The following is a 19,585-nucleotide window of genomic DNA, read 5'->3' on the forward strand; positions in this document are numbered from 1 at the left end:
CACCACTTCCTTCTCTTTCCTTTCTCCCTCTTCTCTTCCTCCTCCTTCCTCTTGCCTTTCTCTCCTCTTTCCAAACCTTTCTTTCTCCCACTCTTTACTATGCCAGTGTCTCCCTTCCTCCATCTCTCTGCAACTTATATAGCAGAAGTATAAATTCAGCTGACACAATGCTTTTAATGTGCCCGTGAAAACAAATGCTTTTAATTTTCAGAAATGCTCCTCAGCAGGCACATTCCAAACCACTTGCCAGGCAGCTGACTCTATTCTAGTGGTTTTAAGGATCACGAGACCGAACCGTTACCTTGGGGCCTTAATGGTGATCAATCAGGTCATGATATTGCAGAGTAGCCCGCTACTCTTCGAAAATGAAGTCCTGAGTTTCCCAGGCAGCTGCCAGTTCCTCTCAGCAATTAATTGTTCAAGCAGCTCTGATGGATGTCACATGCGGTTTTTCTGAGTCGCCAGATAGATCATGCAGACTGTTCTCTTTTGTACTGCCTGTCACCGGTGTATTCAACTGTGAAGCCTTGGACCGTGTCATGTATGTGCATTTAACTTGCATGATCGAGGTAACTATTAGCGGCGATACTACATGTCTCTCGGACCTCTTTCAAGTGCTCGTCGTTTTTCTTCCCCAGTACCCCTCACCCCCCTTCCAGGGGCAGCAATCTGAGGGATAGCCCCGGGCGCCACAAGCTCTAGCTATGCCCCTGTATATTGGACCTACTTCATTCTTACTTGATAGATATTGAACTGTCATGAACTCAGATGCTGCAATGAGATGCTGCCCTGCCACTCACTGGGAAGAAAATATGATGACAGCACAATTTATAATTAGATCAGAATACATGTGCACAAACGCTAGCAAGACCTAACGCATAAAGATGAGACATGTGGTACATCTTGAATCACCTTACCAAGGCAGATCAAGGGAGAAACATATGTATAACTTAGATATGTGATGTGATAACTCGTTCTCCACTGGATTGACACCAGAGTGTTAATGATGCTCAGGCTGTTACTAACTTTTGTTTACTCATGTATTCAATGTACCCTCTGTTGGAACAGTAATGAACAAATAGCAACGGTGGTATTGGATGAGGCTGTTGTAATGCATGCTAACTGCAATTCTGCAGTAAAAATAGTTTTAAAGCAATTGATAAGAAATAATTTAACAAAGTTCATAATCAGTTTGCCCATTATCAATTAATACATGCAGCCATAATTAATTTTTTTTAAAATCTTTTTTTCTTCTCCCTATGATATATCAATACATTTCTAGTTGTGGTATACACCTGGAGTGCCATTAAATTCTGACACTATATGGTATCAATAATTTATATTCCCAATGCTGCTCTGTGTTTTGTGATACTATGGCCCCCATTAGGATGGTGGGCGGACTTTGCCCGCCCGCCATCCACACAGTACCAGGGACCGCTCGCCATAAGGGTGGGGGTCCTGTGCCTGGCATTAGGATGTGCCCGCCACAGTGGCTGGCGCATCCTGCATTCCTGCCATTGTTGTGGGCGGTGCAGGAAGGCATGCAGTGCACTTCACAGCACAGCATGGCAGGAACCACGCTGTGCCTGCCATGCTGTGCTTGGAACTGCTATGGGGTACCATAGGTACCCCCCCATGTGCACCTCCCACCCCCCCGGAGTCCATGGGGGCCCACATGCCTGCCACGGAAAGACATTGAAAAAGTCCCATCCTAATATGGCTGGCATTGTCTATTAGACACCGCCACCATAGAAACCCTTTTCCGCCCGGTCCCAAGGCGACCAGGGCGGAAAAGCTGCGGACAGTCTTTCCGTCTGCCACGGACCCCCCAGCCATACTAATATGGCGGGGGGTCATTCCGGGACGGATGGCGGGCAGATCGCCCCGCCAGGCCGGTGATTACTACCGCCGGCCTGGCGGGGACTATCAGCTCGCCATCCTAACGGGCCCCTATGTCTTCTTTAGACAAACACTTAGGGACAGCTTTAAAAGCCCCTATCACTATAGGAACGTCACTTTTTAGGACATTCCTGTGGAAATATGGGGCTTGCGTTATTTACAAGGCGGTGTTAAGCCACTTAACAGGGCTTATAAATAAGGTACCCTTTCATGCAATACTTAGCGTGAAAGGGGTGGGCAATGGGTGTTGCAGTGGGTGTTCCGTCGCAAAACATATTGATTTTGATGCTGCACGCTATTTACAAGGGTGGTGTAAATAGGAGGCAGGGCCAAAATTAAGCTCCAGGAAAACCTAAACTAAACATGGCGAAACGAGTAGAAATGCTTTATTTCCCCTCATTTTTGCTGTTTCTATGTGTTATGCACTGTGAAGCACAAACAGAAACAGCAAAACACAATGAATGATTGTTTATGTGTCCCTTCCTGCACATAAACAATAGTTAAAAAAATTACAATTTGCAACTTCAATGTGTGTTGCACAATGTAGCAAACATAGAAGTTACAAATCACCCTCTGTGATGTTTATGTACAGGAAGAGACACCTTTTGCACCGATCACTGACTAAATATCTACAACAAAAATATAGAATGGACAGAATATCGACACCAAAATATCTAAGATCAGAAAATCGACTTACTATCTACAAACAAGTAAGTATAAAAATATTGAATACAAAATATTGTTGTTTAAAATAGTTTGTAAAAAATATCGATTTTTTAAAGTATGTTAAAAGTAATATTAACCTAAATAATAAATATCATTAAATAAAACATACTTAAAATGAATTAAAAAATATTAAAATTAATAAATAATATATGTCATGTCTATAAATAAATTTACATCAGCGTTGGATAGCGGGAGAGTAAAATGTACTATTCCCACTCCAGTTAGTGCAACAGTAGGGAAAGTGTTGGCTAGCGGAGGGTAAAAATTACTATTCCCACTCCAGTGAGTGCAACAGTAATGAAAGCGTTGGATAGCAGGAGGGTAAAAATTACTATTACCACTCCAGTGAGTGCAACAGTAGGGAAAGCAATAGATAGCGGGAGGGTAAAAATGACCATTCCCACTCCAGAGAGTGCAACAGTAAGGAAAGCGTTGGATAGCGTAGGGGTAAAAATGACAATTGCCACTCCGGTGAGTGCAACAGTAGAGAAAACGTTGGATAGTAGAGGAGTAAAAATTACTATTCCCACTCCAGAGAGTGAAACAGTAAGGAAAGCGTTGGATAGCGTAGGGGTAAAAATTACTATTCCCACTCCAGTGAGTGCAACAGTAGGGAAAACATTGGATAGCTTAGGGGGTAAAAAATTCTATTCCAACTCCAGTGAGTGCAACAGTGATGTAAAGTAATGATTTATTTGGAGAAAAAAGAAAATTATCAATACCAATAAAAATGTATTAAAATTAAGTCGTTACCAATTACAACATATTTAATAATTAATTAATAATAAATACCAATATATATTATTTATTAAAAAGTAATTACCTAATGATGATTAATTACCAACCAATTAATTTGCAATACCAATAATGTAATAAGTGATAAAAAGATTACCAATTCATAATTAATTAACAATGCATTCATTATCAATACACAAAAATAATTTCAATAATTAGTTAATTACAATTCAAATACTTCCCACCCAATTCCCCTATAAACGCACAACACACTCAAAATAATAAATTAATACAATTAAAATATTTATCAATTAATCAATTAATAAAAATTATTTACCAATCAATAAAAATGTATCACCAATTAATAATTAATTAACAATAAATTAATTATCAACAACAATAAATAAAAATAAATATTTACTTCCCACCCTATTCTCCTATAAACCCACAACACGCTACAAAACTAAAACGCAAAATTGTATTGAAAATAATTAATCATTCCTAAAAATTCATATTTAGTTTACAATAATTGAATTACTTCCCACCCTATTCCCCTATAAACCCACAACCCACTATGAAATGAAATCATGCAAAAATTATAAAACATAAAATTAATTACTTAAAAAAAATAATAAACATACATCACAAAAATAATATACACTTTTAACACATATAGTAACATACAAGACACAAAAAATCGATATTATTAAAAATTCTATATATTTTAATGCCTTTATTATGTACTTCAATATTTTGACAGTTGATATTACTTACCTGCATTTCGATATTATTAACCACTATTTTATGCCCATTTTACATTTTTACTTCGATCTTTTGTCCATTCTATATTTCTGATTCGAAAATGTGTCTAGTTACCTTTTTGTCGAAGATTCTGAGGGAACTTTTGAAACATCATCAACTCGAAGAAAAACCTATCTACAAAGAAATGAGAAAATGTCACAATTGAGAACAATGTGACAACGTAGTTTTAGGTGACATGTTTGACCACCCAGGCACAGGCCAAAAACTGAAACTGTGTCACACTTCTGGTTGCTATACAGAGGGGGTAATTTAAGCCATCAAATGCCCCTGTGGGCTGGTTTATGTAGGGAGAACCAGCCGTAAGGTCAAAACACAAATGGTAGAACATAAATGTAGAATTCAGAATCAAAACTTAAATGCATCTTTGGCAGCACATTGTGTCAACACTCCACATACAATTCCGCAGTTGAGGAAGACTATTCTAGAAAAAATTCATATGACTCCTGGAATTGAGACAAATACAATTTTAGCACAGAGGGAGACCTACTGGATTAAATATTTAGGTAGGATCATCACCCGGGCCCTAATGATCACTATGAATTATTATGTTTTCTTAAAAAAGTTGTCTAACCGAATATTTGCATGAAAATGTGTTAATAGACACTCTGCTGTACAGGATTTGCACTCCTTCCGGTTTCTTTCTTTTCTGACATTCTCTTCAGACTGCTTAGTGTTATATAGTAGTTATGGACTTCATAATGCTAATGCGTTAAAGCATGAGCTCTTTCAGTGTTTATAAGACATGGGACATACACTAAATCTTGCGGAGATCGCCTTTGTATTTTTGACAATGGTAACTAGATATAGGAGTCATATGAGGTCCTGTGGAAATTGTGTCTGTGAAACTGCCTTTGTTTTGTTGGTAGTAGTCACTTACGTTTCTTTCCTTTTTTTTTACACCCTATTCAGATTTTTTAACATCATACACAGTAGTTAGGGATTGCAATAAGCATTTGAGTTAAAAATTGAGTTTCAGTGGTATCTATAGGGCATGGGACACACGTTGATAATGTGCTCGCATCAGTGGTAGTGCTGAATTGACGGCGCCACCCGCTCCTAGGGGCGTGGCGCCCTTAGAGGGCATCTGGGGCGGGAGGCCAGCAGGAATGTCCTCGTCCGCGAGGCAGCAGCAGGACAGGGGAGGGGCAGCCAGCAAAGCAGGTACAAGTGAGCCTATCACGGGAGACCAGAGTCGCCAGGAAGGCAGGGTCGACCTTCCCTCCCCCGAGGGTATAAAACCTCGGGGGAGGCAGAATTAACCCTCTTTGTCTTCTCCCTGCAGCTCCGGCAGCAGACCAGCAAAAGAATTACAGCGCTAGCTGGGTGCTGCACACGGAGGAAAGGAGAGGGCCTCTCGGCGTAGTCATTTAGGTGAGTGTTATGTGATGCCTGGGTCGCTGATTGCTCTATCTGCGTTAGGGTAGCTTTTCTGGAGTTCTTACTTCATGTACCTCGGCATCCCAGTTATTTTAGAATGTAATGTTATCGCTCACAAAGGTGCCAATAAAAATGCCTCTTACAAAGCATGTTTTCTTTTGGCCTCAGTGATTTGTTCGTCTTGTAGCAAGTCTACTGTATAGAAAAGTGTGTTTCAGGACATTGCTGGGCAGTTCCCTCGCAAGCTGTAATTTGTCGCATGAGGGCGAGATTTATAGCCTAAATGATTTTCTATTTTCTTTTGTCGAGGAAAAGCGCAGCTGAAAGGGTGCAGCCGTGGAGAACTTCCAGCCTTGAAGCAGGAGACTAGCCCGGTAAAGTAAGCAGCGAATGTGGAATGCAATGGCGGAAGCCTCGTGGTCAGGCTCCTGGGGGTATGTATTGGTAGGCGGCCGTTTCCGGCCAGTTTTAAACGCACGGACCTTCGCAAATAAATCTGCTGCAAACAAATTGTCAATGGAGGACGTATGTGATAGTACATTTGTTCTAGACTGTTTAGTTGGTCACAAAGAAGCTGCAATTTCAAATATCCTATTTGGTTAATACACCGCAGATAACTTACTGACCGTGCGGATGCGTGTATGTTCATTTAGAACACTGCGTATGCGCTCCTATCACGGAATATCGTTCTTTATCGTACAGCCTCATTTCCTAAAAAATAGACTAAAAAAAATAAATAAAAAATAAAAATGTAACTTTGAAATATCACTGTGCCAGGGCATGCACAGCAGTTATCTTAGTGGGCTAGCTGATGCGAGCGGTTAGTGCTCCAATGTTTATGTTCTATTATTGCGCTAACGTGGAAGAAATCCACGCAAATAATTTACACGACCGTGCGGATGCTTGCATGTTTTATTGAGAACACGGCATATGCGCCCCTATCACCGGATATCGTTCTTTATTGTGCCGCCTCATTTCCAATTTAAAAAAAATAAAAAAAAATAAAAAAATTTTAACTTTGAAATATCACTGTGCCAGGGCATGCACAGCAGCTATCTTGGTGGGCTAGCTGATGGCAATGAAAAAGACGCTACAAAGCACCATGGGTGGTCCGCTTGTGGTTGAAATGCAAGTTATCGAGTACTTGCGCACACGATCACAGTCTGTGGGTCTAATAGACCTTAGAGAGGGCTGGTGGCATGGCAGGCGCCGAGTCGTTGTTTATTTAGTGGTGCTATGTAGGTGATATGGCGCTGATAATACGCGAAGGTATCAGAGCACAAGAACAGGGTTGGCTTAACGGCTAGGGCGTTCGACCTCGGACCTGGGGATCTGGGTTCGAGCCTCGGTAACGCGCAAAATATCTAAAGTGTTCGGGGCAAAATTTCTTAATCTCTTCGCTCCAAGAAGGAATAATGTGTCCTCAGGTAGCGTAAGTAGCGCTATGAAAGACGCTCCGATACCTCCTTTTAAAGCAAACGTTACATTAATTAAAGGCGGATGACGCGCAAAAAAGTTGTAAGGTCATTCCAGTCACCCGAGACCAGCGGTAAACATCGCCCGGGGGTCTACCAGAGCACCTAACATTTTTAATAAACGTTTTGCGTGGCTGAGAGAATAACAAGTATGGCAGCTAAGAATATCTTCCACGAAGCCTGTCTGGAGAAATACTTGCACTACCAAACCAGTGGATATGATTTGTTAATGGGCCTTCACCTCCTATTATATTGGCCTCATATGAAGAAACAGCGCTCTGGGGTCACAATACAGATTAGTTGTAGACTTATAAACATCAGAATGCGTTAACTTCGAGAATCACAGGAAAGATATGAGCTAAAGGCACTGTCAAACGGCACCAGCCGTCACTGGTTTGGTCCAGCTTGTGGCTCCTTGCCGTTGGTAAGCGTATTTAAATACCCCTTAAAGGCACGGCTCCTCAAAAAATTGGATTATTTTGTTATTAGTGGCGAGGACTTCGGAGAATAGAACACTAGAAGAAATAAAATCGAACGTGTAAAAGGTCCGTTACCGTAACGTTAAATTTCTTTTCCATATTTAGCAAATAAAGAGTCTCACACCTAATATAAACAGCACCGTCGCGTGCTGATGAATAAAATGGGAGGACAAGGGAAGCTGAACGCCCCCTATAGAAAGAAGCCTTTAACATAGACGGATGAATGGTCTGTTAATCTGGTTTGACAACTTAGCTCAATAACGAGGGCAAAATAACTCGGGTATTGTGTGTTCCTACTGCCCTCTTGTGGTCGCGGTGGTAATAGAATTTCATCCTTGCTTTCTAATTACGCTATATGCTTACATGCTACGTGATGACGAGGCATTAGCAGTTTATGAATGCATAGTAATAGCTGCATCGAACCTGTTCCAAAACATGCCCACTTGAAATATTGGTGAAATTTATACAAAAACATCTCGGTGATATTGGTACACATTTATCTTATGTAAATACATTATCAATCATAAAACTTAAGGTATCTAAGCTTGACCCGATGTGGTACTTTTATTAGCTACATATCTAATAACCATAGAATGTTTAAAAAACATTACAATGGATCTTGACGGACAGGGATGGACCGCGCTGCGGTGCCCTGGAAGTTATTAATAAATGTATACACTTGATTGATGGCGAGGGTGATGGACAAGGTAAGGGGCCTGCTGGCACTTGCCATTAACTTTTGTGATCTGGTGGATATTATGACAGGGTTTTTTCTCATGACGATGTATGCGTTACTTTGATGAAGGTTGTCACTTATCACATAGTTCATATTACAATAATTACAACATTTAAAAGTACAGCAATAAATAAAGTATTCTCGAAGCACAAGTGCCTTTCGTTAGGTTAAATTCAGCTTGTACTGATAGCTTGTATAATGATATCAGTCCCTTCCTTCGGCAGAAAGATCGTCCCAGATATTGTGTATTATATATTTGGCTTAAACACTTAAGGCTAGTGTTACAATGAAAGCGCCAAAAATGCAAGGCCGGCTTCAGGGCGGTGCGACCGGTGCAGCCGCACTGGGTGCTGACCTGTGGAGGGGGCCACACATCTAGGGGTGGCACTGTGTTTAGTAATAACTTACGACTGGAGTGATGAGGAGCACTTTGGCCCGGTGTTAATGAGAGAATCCGACAAGGCGGGCATGGGTTGCGGGGCGCCTGTAGGCAAAGTGTAATGTTAAGGCAACGTGATGTGATCTTCCTTAAAGAAGAGCATCTTCAACACTTACCTGCATTACCTACATTGGAGCTGCACCGGGTGCCAACAATACAACACACCCCTGCATGTATATGTTATTTTCAGAGGATAAATCTGTCCGAAAGGCAGGTACACGGTAGAGTGACAGCAAGGATCGTAAACTAGAGTTAAGAGAGGTGTCTGATCCTGTAAGCAAAAGTGTAATGTTAAAGCAACGTGATGTGATATTCGTTAAAGAAGAGCATCTTCAGCCCTTACCTGCATTGGAGCAGAGTTAGGGTGATCAGTATGGATACAGGGATAGGGTTCTAGCTCCTGGGTGCATAGGTGGTTCAACACGAACCCAGGGCCTGTTAATCAAATGCTACGAGTGGGCTGCAGCCCTTATGGTAACAGTCCCCGAAATTGCATATTAAAACACACCTCAAGCCTGCACTGCAACTTGTGGTGCAGTCTTAACATGATAGTATCCCAGCGAATAAACCCTTTGTCAGTAGACATATTCCCTAGCAAATAGACCTTTGGTCGGCAGACCTATCCCTTTAACGCTGTTTGCGTCACCCTTACGGCAGCCCCTAATCGCTAATGGGGCAGGGGCACTGGTATTTCAAACATGGGACATATATGAATATGTTTATATGTCCTGACAGTGAAAAGCTCATTTTAAATTTTATCACTGTGTCATGGCTAGTTTCCAATATTAGTTCTAGGTTACTTTAGTCTACTTAAAAACTGATAAGGGTATTGAACTGTATTGGCAAACTGCACCATTAATAGTATTGATGCAAATCCTACATTATGAAGATCAACATTGCCAGACAATATTGGTTGCTTTTAGCATATATCTGGACGCGTAAATGCTCCTTCTAAATCTATCTCATGACCGTCGAACTTGGCACACAAAATAGAATAGGTGGGAACCTGGCTAGCTATGTCATTCTCATGATATTGGGTGTTAATTAGTCATTTTATCAGAGCAGTCCGTGAATGTGTGCAGATATTGCCTGTAAGTCTATGTTCCAGATTGTAAGGTTTCATGCTTAATACGTTCGCTTTTCCCAATGTGGGGTTATGAAGTGTGAAGGCATTTAAATATGAAGACGTCTTTAACGGAACCGCCTGCAGTGAAGGTGAGGGTAAAGTGCACATATTACGGCAAATACTTCACTAGCAAAAATTGGGCCCCTTCAGCAGCGGTGAAATCTTCGCATAATTCATTCCATGCATAATATCCTCGAGCTTGGTGGGCCATGCATTATATTAGACAATGGGTGAAGTAGCCTCCAAGAACATTGATCTTGAGCCGCTTCACGGGCCCGCTATCTTGAACGTATAATTATTCTGAAGATAATACAGGCCAGGTATTTGGTTAAGGATTGCAAGTCTAGACAGGTATCAGCAATCCGTCTAGAAGTTAAGTTAACTGTCTACCTCTTACAATGTGATCGGCAGTCACAGGTCGGCTGGATAAAGAGGGTGAAAAGCGGCAAGTGAGGAAAGCCACTAAGGTGCCTGATATGGGTTTTCTTGGCTTTACGCCAGTCAGCTCACTACAGGGCAGTTGCCCTGATCAGGCCTCCACATACGCATTATGATAGATGGCGAGTTACCGTTGGGGGGCCCAGCGTGACATCACCTGTGAATAAGTTGGCAGTGGTAAGAGCGGAGGCTGATTCCCGGGCATACATGAACAGAGGACTGGTGCAGAGCTGGCTTACGGCAGTGAAGTCTGTTCGGTCGGGGGGGGGGGCGAGCGCGCCAGTAAGCTACTCGCCCTGTGGCGGGGTCCCAGGCAAGAAAAGGCGGTGGACTTCCTTTTTGGTATGGACTGGATGACCCTTGGAAAGGGCAAGCAGTCATTGTGGGGCTCTGGGCTGGCGGGAGAGGGGGGACTGACCTGCTGGTGGTCCTTGACCTCTCCTACCCTACCCAAGATGCCTTGGTATATGTTTATAACATTGAAGGGGGTATGCCCCAGTATGGGTGTCTCATGGAGGCACATTATTTACCTGCGGCTCCGTTGACCGGAGGGCGGTCAACTTAAGGAGAGCAGGCTATCTTGGTTGTGGCCTGCTGGCACAGCCCGAAGGTTAAGAAAAAAGGCCCCTTGGAGAGTGGGTTGAAAATACAATGACAATGTACTACTTTGAGATTTATTTATATGCTGTGGCATTGATAAAGCAAAGTATTTGAAAGATTTACCTTAAACAAGATGTATAAAGGATTAATAATCCAAGATGAATAAAGGATTAATGACACTGCTTAAAGATTCAATAAAAGACTACGCGGTGAACGACAACAACTTGTTTCGTGTCTTTTATGGTAGGGCGACTCGCACCCGGTATGCACACTATGGGATAGGCTCTACATGAGGTTTTGTGGAGACCATGTCCGTGAAATCATTTTGTTGAGTCATTTCACACAAGAGTTGTAATACCCCATGAGACTTATGATTCCGATTAATTAGGCACACATTTACTAGATGGGGCATTTCTGTTTGTGAAAACGGGGTAGAATAACGTTTTTAAACTGGATGGCCTTTTCCCGTTTGGCCCCTTTAAATATGTGGTTGTCACGTCATACACGTCATCGCGTATGCTGCAGACATTGGCAATCCAACACTGAAGTCTGGGTCTCGACATTTCCTTCGGTGAGTTGTTTAACATGTGAAGATTAAAAACGAGTATTGGGGGTTGTAGCAAAGCCTGACAACATATTTTCTGTCCGTTTGTTTTAGACCTTAAATCCCATCGCTTCAAGTTAGCAACGGAGCTAAACTCGCGGTCATATCGGTAAGCTTACATTCAGGTGGCGGCGGCTGCCACATCGTAACTTCATTGTTTATTGTGCACACGTGTGACATATATTTTGACGGTGCTGTGGTTTCAGTGTTCTGCTTTGTTTGGATCCTCATTCATCAGAGTACTAAGTTCAATCGACGGGTAAGCGGCATTGGCTACTTCATATTCTCATCTAATAGTCCGCATGGGGCAGAGGTGATAAAGAGTAGTCTACTTCCCTTATTCACGAGCAATTAAAAGTTACACTTTCTTATTTATTGAAATGTTCACATTGTTTTCCAGCACTTCACGATTCAGTTACATTACACCCCTTGTCTTACTCCTTATCTCTCTTGAGTGCAAATCCTAGTTTTTGTTATTTGTTCACATCATGAAAAAACAGTAGCTCATTGTATATTTATTCTATTTCTGTTGTAACTCTGAACAGAGGACACACGTCAAATAAATTGTGAATTCTTTGATCAGATTACCCCTGAGGAAGGGTTTCTTAGTTTAATTGTAATATTGTTTGTTAAGATTCACAACTTGACTTTTTATTTCATTTTGTGTATATGATGATGAATATTCACAATGTAATGAGAACATTTTAGGAATGATGACTTGTTGAATACAAGAGAATGGTAATAACCCCAATTCAAATGTCTTTAACTTTTTTTCTTTAAATAATTCAGAACTGTTTTGATTTAAGCTTGTATTGAAAGTATTGATAATCAGGAGAGACTCTCCAGTCCTTAGCTGTGCTTCACGCATGCCTTGGGTTACTCTCGGCCTTGTTTGCATGCTAGTTACCCTTTTGCACATAAACAATCATTCCCTCAATGCAGGTACTTTTGGTGGAAAGGTGCCTGTGTTGGGGCTAGGCAGCTGAACTTAGCGCTAGGGAAAACACAGGGGTGTGCCGTATATTTGTAATACGACACATCCCTGCATTTTCAAAATGATAGAGCATGGAATTAGCATTTTGTGCTCAACACAACGCCCTGCAAATTCCCTTGAAAATATGCCCCATCATTTTTCATGTAATGCAAAGAGAAATTAGTAATTTCCACCTCTTGTCAATGCCCACATATGGACTGTATGTATAAAATACTTTTTTTGTGGTGTATTGTTATATTAATCATACAGTTATTAGGGAACTTCAGCAATGTCATTGGTGATGTCCGTAGGATTAAGGTGATGTGAAGATTAAGATTCGAAGGCCATATGTCAATTCCTGTGAAGACATTACTGTGACAGGTGCGGGATGTCATTTCTACTTCCCTGGCATTTTGGTAAATCAATGTCTATTGCTGACGAAGAGTAGCAAAGGAGTTGTAGTCTAACACAGGCCTGAGCAGGAGCCTCGCATCATTGTAGTTATAGCTCCACATGGGTCGGTGCAGAATTCACGCATCATGGCAACTGTAGACCAGCACAGGTGTGAAAACAATCACACCGGACAGTAGTTGCAAACTAACGCGAACCAGTGAGCCAGTGCAGCTATTACTTAGCATGACAGATGCAGCCCAACATGGTCTGGACAGCAACTGCGGAGAGAGACTGGAAGACTCACTCCACTATAGGTCTTTCCTAATTTTTTCTCTCTTTGGTAGTAGGCTTTCTCTGCGTATCCTCAACCAGGAATATGCTGAGTTTCTCCTCCTGGACAGCCTCTTCTCCTATAGGGGGTAACATATTCCTTTCCTCAGTAAGCAATTAGACTTCATGTAATGTCCCCTTCTCTCAGAGCTTGTTTGTCAGACTGATAATAAAACTAGTTAAAAACCAGTCATTCAAGTACTCTGGATGGGGCGGTTTGGGCCCCACATTTATACACATTTTCTAGACAATGGGTGTGGATCTACTGTCTCAAAGTTCAGAACCGATTTGGGGTGGTTTTCTTTCCGTTGTCCTCCTCAGGCTGCTCTAATATAACAGCCTTTCTGTAAAGTGATGCTTTTCACAGCATGGAGAACAAGGCCTTTCTCAATGCTGGTAAATTTAAGATATGTGGAGTGACTTTACACTCCATCCACCAGTTGCACAGCCATTCAACAGACTTCGTTGACAGTTAGATAATCTATTTCTAATCCTTGTTGAATCGGTATAAACCCATTTAGTTTATTTCATTTCATCACGTTTCTCAGTTCATATGAAAGGCTGCTTGTTTCCCAATAGTTTCAAATGCTGCAGATATGCCTATCTAGGCCTTTTCCTACAGCACGTGGGTATAAACAGTTCATCCAGTTCATCCTGGGCATCTACATTCATTGTAACCCAATGCATTTCGGGCTCCATAGCCCTTCGTCAGGGGTAGCTACAGATAATTTAAAACCACGTCCTAAAAACTGAGGGGCATATTACCAACAACTAGCGATAATTATCGCTATGTTGGCTTAGCGGCAATAATTTTATCGCCGTATTGCTATTATCAAGGTTTTTCTCCTAAGCGATAAAAAACGGCCGAAATGCATGAATATCGCTATAAAGTCAGCGATATTCATGCATTACTGAGCTAATGCTCTTAGCCATGTTATCCACCTCCCATTGGATAACATGGCTAAGAACTGCTCAGGGCAGGTGTTAACTTTTGGAGATATTCGCGCTTAGCGCGAATATCTCCAAAAGTTGGTAATAGGAGATAGCGATGTTAGCGACTGTTTCCAGTCGCTAACATCTTGGCACGCCCACTTTGCATGTCATTAGTGATAAATATCTCTGATATGCAAAGCGGGGCCCAAGATGGTCGCTATCTCCTACTAGCTGTCGCTAACTGGTGTTAGCGACAGCTAGGTAATAGGGAGATAATTTTACCTCCGCTTTCTTGGCTTTTAAAGCCAAAAAAGCGGAGATAAATCCCTTGATAATATGCCCCTAAGATTTTAATTTTCCTTGAATTCTTTCTTGATTTTTCTCGTGAGAAATGCGAATGCGCGGGCGGCGGTGCATGCGCTTTGGGATCGAAGACGGTGGCGCGAAAGAGAAGAGGGAGCCCGGGACGCCGCGGACCAGGTAAGTGCCTTTCATTTACTTTTCTGTTATTATTTACTAAAATGAGGTATGTAGGAGAGGGCAGGAAGGGGGCAGGCGGTGCATAGTGGGGCTACGCAAAGTGCGTGGGTGGGCGTAGTTTCATGCCCACTTTGCGAAGCTTCGCGTAGCCCCACTACGCATACTACGCCCAGGGTTACTTAGGAGAAGGTTTTTGCCTTTCAGATTGCAGAACCCAAACTCTTTTGTTTGAGGGGGTGTCTCGCATCTTTCTTGACCTTTGTGTACAACCGCAGGCTGACACTCCACCTGAGTGGCCTTCTGGTCATACAAGTGTTTCATTACTTCCTGACTGACCTCAAGATGATCTTTTTTTCCTTTTTCCAGAAGCACTGCATCTGGATCAGGAGTACTAGCATGTAGCTGAACACATCCTGAGGGGGTTTGCGAGGAGCTTGCTCCAATCCCTTTTTCACAAGGCTGAGAGTTCCTGTAACAGGGTGTCCAAAGAGGAGTATCGATGGGCTAAACCCAACCTCCTTCTGTGGCAGCGCCCTGTAGGCGAACACAAAGCATGGCAAGAAGTTATCCTATTTCCTGCTCAGGCAGGCCCATAATCATGTCTTTTTGGGTCTCTCTCTCAACAAGCCTATCTGTTTGAGTGTGATACGGTGTGATGAACTTTTAGATTTACCTCACAATCATGATACATGGTCTTCATGTACGTCCATATGAAGTTAGTGCCTCATTCCAATATTACTTCTTTGGGAAACCCCATGATGGTAAAATGGCCCTAGTCTCTACATTTGTATCCACCAACATCAGAAGGATGGCCACAGAGTACTGTGTGCCGTGGTCCACTAAGACTAGGTTGAACATGTTCACCAGGGCAATCATGGGGTCTAAGGGACCAACAATGTTGATGCCAACCCTCTTCAAAGGAGATTCCAATGACAGGCAAGGGAATCAGGAGAGCCTTATGCTTTTTGTTGCTTTCCCGTCAACCTGGCAGGCAAGACCGGACCAGCAGAATTTCTCTGAGGTTGTTTTGATCCAGGACCAATAGAAGTAGGGGGCAAGCCTGGACAAGGTCATGTCCTGCCCCAGATATCCTGCAAGGGGTATATCATGAGCCAAACCCAGTAGGAAGGCCCTGTAACACTGTGAAACACCACTAGCACATGGGCTGTCTCAGGTGCAGGAAGCTAAGGCTCACTTAATAGGAGGTTATTGTCTGAATAGATAGGATGATCTCCAGAGCTATCATCAGCTGCCTGGGCCTCAGCTTGCTGTCTCAAGCCCTCTAGAGTTACGCACTTTTGTGCTATTCAGAAATCCTCCTTGGCAGGACCCTCCTCAACTCCAACAATCACAGACAGGTCCCAAGGCAGCAATGTTCTCTCCAGTAGGCTGAGGGGTGGCCTTCTCATATGCCCCATTAACCTGGACTATGGGAACTTCGGGGGGTGTTTTCCTGAACCCTGTGATTCCTCCTCTTGGAAGCTGCCTAAGTCAATATTCCAGGCTCCATACTTCCATGACTAGCCATTTGGGCAGCCAAGGATCTTGTGATAATTAGAGCCCATTCATGCAAGCCTGACATCTACAGGTGTGGCCTAAGTTTGACTTTTTTCAAGACAGGTTGTTGCATAGCAGACAATCCAAAGGCATGGCAGGGCTCTCAGCTGGATTTGGAGAACCTGAGACCCGGCCCCCCTCTCAAATGAGCGAGAGCCACTGGCAAATGGCTCTCACTGTTGTCTGCGACTATGACTTGTTGAAATGTATGAGGGAAGTCTTGCTGTGAAGAGACCAGATGACAAAGAACTACAAAATTTGAGAAGGGTCAGAGGAGATATATTTAAAGACCTATCATCCCATCTCCAACAACAGTCATTTATATACCAAAATGGATGAACAGGTCTAGAACGTGTGGTAACACAAGAAGACTACAAAAAAGTGGATACTAGAGTAATAGTTGGCCGAGATATTCCCATCAAACCACCCTAATTTGGCGGAGTTTCATCATATGGGATCTTTGTAGTAACACCCGACTCTACCGCCCAAACCATCAGCTGATGGTGCGGGAGTGGATGTAGATCTTACACTCGTGCCAAACTTGTACTCATAGAGTGGTGATGAAAGTGTCTGTGCAGTGCTGTGGTGAAAGAATGTTAAAATTAGCGACTCAGACAAGAGCACATTTAATAAAGAAAGTCCGAGTGTTAAAGTTAAAAACACGCCAGGTAGTTGAAGCTAATGACTACACTATGGCGCTGTGCAGGTGGACAACATGTTTCAGCCCTATAGACGTGTCGTCAGGCTTTCGTCAGGACCAAAGATTTAAAGCTACTGCCACAAAAAGTGAATTATAACAAAGTGAAGTGAGAACATAAATAAAATGCAATCAACTACCATGAACTTGGAGCCCCAATGTCCATATGTAGAAGATATTTTCCTTTCACAATCCTGAAAAAATAACCAAGATTATGTGCATTACTAATATATACCACAATTTCATAGCAGAGACATGTGTATACCACACTATAAACGGGATCAAAAGATATCCCGTCCACCATTAGAGTCTACTTACTCATTTACAGAACACGCTTCTTGTGTCTATAAATACTCACCAAGCTTTGCAAGGAAGTGGACCTCACCTCACCCGGCAACCGCTCGGGAATATGAGGCCCCGCTCTAAAAGTGCATAAGAAAGCAAAATATCCAGAAGAATTATACGCTTTCCACCACTAGTTGCAACACTTATTTATCACAACCCATAAACTTTGAACTTGCATAAAAGCGACCATAATACAACTTAAGAGGGGTGATGGCTGTGAGTGATGATATGCTATGGCCAAAAAGAGGGGGGAGTTTAACTCAGGCCAAAGCAGCTACAACAACTGAGAACACAGGATAGATGGAGACTAACAAGGGTAAGCAAGAGCGCTACCACATGACAGCAGAAAGCAGCAGCATAGCATGCAATCTACCTCAATGTAGCACACTACCAGTATGTACAGCTTAGAGTCTCACCTTACCTGTCCGTCGGTACCTCTCTCAGGCGTCCGAGAGGAAGTGGAGGTACCGACCGGATCAGGAAGACTGCTTTAAATACTGCCGTCAATTGATAGTTAACTTCTTAATTGACACCAGCTGTTTAGAAAAAGTCGCGTCTTAGACCGCGATGCGCATGTGCGTGAAACAGCCGCTGCAGTAATTATTACCGTCAATTGGTTGTTTTGACAAAATTCGCGTTTTAGACCGCGATGCGCATGTGCGTAAAACAACTACTACAGTAAATATCACCGTCAATTGGTTGTTTAGCAGAGATCGCGTCTCCGACCGCGATGCGCATGTGCATGAAACAACCGCTACAATGATGCGGAAACGCATGCGCCTTGTTATCAGCCTCGAAGATCTCGCTAGCCATAGGCGCATGCGCACACAGAGAGTCCATGACTCGTGCGCGCATGTGCTCTACAGAAAGGACTGGTGAGCCTGCGCTGTGAAAGTTCAGGCGCATGGCCCGTGTAAACACAGCAGCGAGAGCAGATGATTAGTGACGCGCTGTGCCCATTCACAATGTACATGTGGCTATAGAAGCTAGGTGACCGCCCTTTACAAATATAGTAGTACTAACAAATTATATAAATAAATAAGTAAGATACCTGCAGGTCCCCAAAACAATTTTAATTAACAAAAACCTCGATTGATGAGAGGTCAAGAAGATGACATGAACAATGTGATAGCTAACCATCCCTCCTGCAAACAATGGGTGTATGTGAGACAGTCGCCTAAGGAGGCATGCTAGAGGAAGTATAATAATAATAACTGTCTCCCTCCCTACAGCTGGTCATTATAGAACAGACTGGAACACCCTAACAGACCACGGATGTTCTTGTACTAGATACATGACTACTAGAGGATTCTAGTTTATGATGGAACAACTGATGTTTAGATACCTCATCACATAGACGTCCATGGAATGGGATCGTTCAACCCTTTACTGTCACTTCGGAGCCTAAACACCCACTTCTGCTCTTTCACAAACAGGAATTTGGATTTGTCAGTAATATGAGGTGGAATGTAAGGGTGTTCTAAAATCACCCACTTTAGATCTTCTACTCTGTGTTTCTTTTCAAGAAAGTGGTTGGTGAGACCAGTCGATTGCTTATGGCAGCGAATAGTGCTCTTATGCTCACTTATTCGTATTTTCATTTTCCTGGTAGTGTGTCCTATGTATTGTGGGGAGCAAGGACAAGTAATCAGATATATAACACCTTCTGTGTTACAGTTCGTGTGTTTGCGAAGTATCCAAGGTGTCCCTGTACCTATGTCGACCTGGTCTGTTTTATAGGTCTGTGGACAGGCACTGCACGAGCCACATGGAAAATGCCCACGCACTGGCTGGGTGTTCCAGAGGGTATTTTGCTGTTCAACTCTCTTCATAACTGGTCTAGTATGCACCAAACTGTCTCTTATACTACGAGCTCTTTTGAAAGAGAACAGTGGTGGAGTGATAGTGGTGTCAGCGGTGTTAAGAATAGCCCAGTGTTTCTGCACAGTTTTCTGTATTCTGTTAGACAAAACAGAGAAGGTGCTCACAAAAGTGAGTCTGTCCAGAGGTTCTTTGATAATTTTGGTTTCCAGTAGGGCGTCCCTGTTGTTATTGGACGCCCGCTTCCAAGCTCTACGTACCAAGTGGCGAGGATACTGCCTATCCTCTAAATTCCTGGATAAAATCCGAGCATGTTTGTCAAATGCTGCTCTAGATGAGCAGTTCCTGCGAACCCTTAAGAACTGTCCCACAGGGAGATTGTCCCGCAAGGCCCGCGGATGATGGCTGTCGTAGGACAGGAGTGAGTTCCTCGCCATTGGTTTTTTGTAGAGCTCGCATCCCAGATGGCCATCCTGCGGGAAAATCAGGATGTCCAGAAAGGGCAACTGTTGTTTGCTCCACTCTATGGTGAACCTGAGATATTGTTTCTGATGGTTCAACCACTCATGGAAAGCCACCACTTCTGAAACAGTCCCTCGC

General features: G+C 42.8%; 1 long non-coding RNA gene across 2 annotated transcripts in view; it reads left to right on the plus strand.

The window, feature by feature from the left end:
* Nucleotides 1-19,585, plus strand: part of LOC144807911 (uncharacterized) — a 447,007-nt gene that overhangs the window by 272,372 nt on the left and 155,050 nt on the right. The window contains exon 1 of one of the 2 annotated variants that reach the window (XR_013606519.1): nt 5,668-5,993. The exons of the other annotated variant lie outside the window; for it this stretch is intronic. This is a non-coding gene — a long non-coding RNA (uncharacterized LOC144807911). Of the gene's footprint in view, nt 1-5,667; nt 5,994-19,585 lie in introns of those variants that run through there. 2 annotated transcript variants of the gene reach the window in all.

This window comes from Lissotriton helveticus, chromosome 1_2 (assembly GCF_964261635.1).
Source record: "Lissotriton helveticus chromosome 1_2, aLisHel1.1, whole genome shotgun sequence".
Lineage (NCBI taxonomy): Eukaryota > Metazoa > Chordata > Amphibia > Caudata > Salamandridae > Lissotriton > Lissotriton helveticus.